Below are 2658 nucleotides of genomic sequence, written 5' to 3'. Positions count from 1 at the left end.
ATCTACCATTGTTAATAATAATAATTAATAATAATAATAATAATAATAATAATAGTTAAAACCATTAAAAGACAGCCATGTTGATATCAGAACACAGGCGTGTAGGCTACGCTTACAGAAATAATAATAATAATAATAATAATAATAATAATAATAATAATTGTCACTTCATTACGCTCAAGCTCCTCCTCATCTTCCTCAGCTTCAATGGCAAAGACAGAGAACCGGCGTTTCATAGAGCCCGCCGTTTATTTGCAGTATTTTCTAGCAGACCCCGTACTTATTAGAGATGATTATTTGAGACCTGGAAATAATTTGAAGTTTTACAGTATGTATTGTACTGTCTGTTTGTGTTTACATGCTGTGTGTGTTATTCCCTCCCGCTCTATTCAACCATTGCTTGTTCACCTTTTGTGTGTGTATTCCTGAACCACGTAACATGCTGTTTGTTGGTCTCCCTGGTCTGTTCCCTTGGTTGTTATCTGTGAGTCCTCATTGGTTGTTGTTTGTCTGTCTGTGCCCATTGGTCCTGGTATGCGTCTAAATCCTTGTACCCTATTTGCATAACGGGACGGGCTAAGCCTATAAGAAGGCACTGCAGCTGCCCAACTTTGACGACACCACGATCTGGGAGACCTTCTATGCGCAGCTAACCATGCTGGGTAAGCTGTGCAAGTGGAGTGAGGACGATGACACTCATAGGGGAAGCCCAGGTTGTGCTACTGAACCTGGCCAAGGCGGAAATGGGCAGCTACCCTGCAATCGTGGTTTGGTGGTAAAGGGGAACCAGCACTGCCATGAACCAGGTTCTGAAGGCAAGCATGGACAGCAGGGGAGGCCCAGTAGGCATACGTGGACGCTGCCGCCGCAGAGCAAGAGGAGCAAGCCCAGTTCCAGTTCATTAAAGCCACGGGACCTGGTGAGCTCCACAAGTACCTACGCCTTGCCAAACACTGGTCGCAACAGACCGTCCTCCAACTCGCCCAGGAATGAGGAGAATGATGCCACCCAGAGTCTTGCATTTCTGAAACAGACTGTGCAGGTTATCATGGCCATCCAACAAGCCATGGTGGAACAGTCTGGGCCACCACTGTTCCCCAGTCCCCGTCTGGCTAGAGAGGCGGGCAGCCTGGTCACATCCGTGACTACTGCCCTTGGCCGGTGCCACAGTTAAAAATGGAAGAGGTCCAATGCAAAAGGTAAAACCTGCTGATGAAGTGGAAGGAAGAGGACTGGCGGCCTGTTGGACTGAAGTAGCCCCTCTCTCTCAGGCTGTGAGGGCCACCTGCAAATAGTGGTGCCTGCCTCACTCCAGCGCATTGTACTCCAAACCAACCATGGTGCGGCAGGGGTAGGACACTTTGGTATCAACAAAATGGTGGCCCGCCTCCGTGACCTGTACTACTGGGGACGCTGCTGTCGTGATGTAGAGACCCACTGCCGACAGTGCGATGACTGCACCACCAAGAAAGGCCCCGGAGAACAGTTACATGCCCCCCTGCAGCATTGCCAGGTCTGTGAACCAGTGCCATTCAGACCAAGGGCAGAATTTTGAAAGCAAGGTCTTCGACGACATTTCACCCCCAAAGCGATGGCCTGGTTGAGCGTTTTAAACACACGTTTGGCACCCAACTGGCCATCGCCACCAGTGAGCACCAGTGGGATTGGGCTCTCCACTTGCCGTTGATACTGCTGGTCTGTTGCAATGCCATGCAGGAGTCCACCCGCTGCACCCACTCCCTGTTAATAGCATGGGGCGGGAGCTGCAGGCGCCAGCTGTAATCCCGTATGGACCGTTGGGGATAAAGGAGCCGCCAGTTATGGAATACGCCCAGTACTTGCAAGACCACCTGGATAGGGCTCACGCCTTTGCCAGCGAACAGCTCCAGGCTGCTGGGATCCAGCAGCGGCAGAACTATGACCTGTGGGAGAAAGGATGACACTTTCAACCTGGGGAGTTGGTGTGGGTTTACAACCTCCGCCTAAAGAAGGTGGGACTGTATACCGTGAGTGGATAGGGTGGTCTTCCGGGTGCAACTTTGCATCTGGAATCGAAAGATTGTGCTCCACCGCAACCGCCTCACACCCTATCACGGGCCAGAGCCCGCAGCCAGACCACCTTCGACCCCGCCCCGACTCCCCGACTTTGCCAACAGCACAACCCTCTGCCTCCAGTTTGGGACCTGCAAGAGACTCTTGCCAAGGCGAGGCAGGGGCGCAATGACCCTGCCGGCCGCCCGCTCAGTACAGGAACTTTGTGTCCTCCACCGTACAGCCCAGTTGGGCAATTGAACCGTGCTGGTTCAAAGCACCTTGACTGACAGCAGCAACATGTAAAACCTGTGCCAGATTGCAGTGACGTCAGTGGGGCTGGCATTGTCCCAGCTGTGGAGCAGCTCTTGGGCATTGAACCCTGTGGACTTTTTGGAGATAAAAAGAGACTAAGGTGGAGGCAATGTAGCGATCGGTGCATTTGTATTTAAGTACTGTATTTCCTGCTGTCTGTTTGTGTTATTCCCATTACTTGTTCACCTTTTGTGTGTATCCCCGAACCATGTAACCCGCTGTTTTTTTGTCTGTCCTGGTCTGTTCCCATTGGCTGTGCATCCTCGTTGTTTGTTGTTTGTCTGTCTGTGCCCATTGGTCTTGGTGTACCAT

Source organism: Polyodon spathula, chromosome 6 (assembly GCF_017654505.1).
Source record: "Polyodon spathula isolate WHYD16114869_AA chromosome 6, ASM1765450v1, whole genome shotgun sequence".
NCBI lineage: Eukaryota > Metazoa > Chordata > Actinopteri > Acipenseriformes > Polyodontidae > Polyodon > Polyodon spathula.
Note: the sequence above shows the minus strand (reverse complement) of the source record.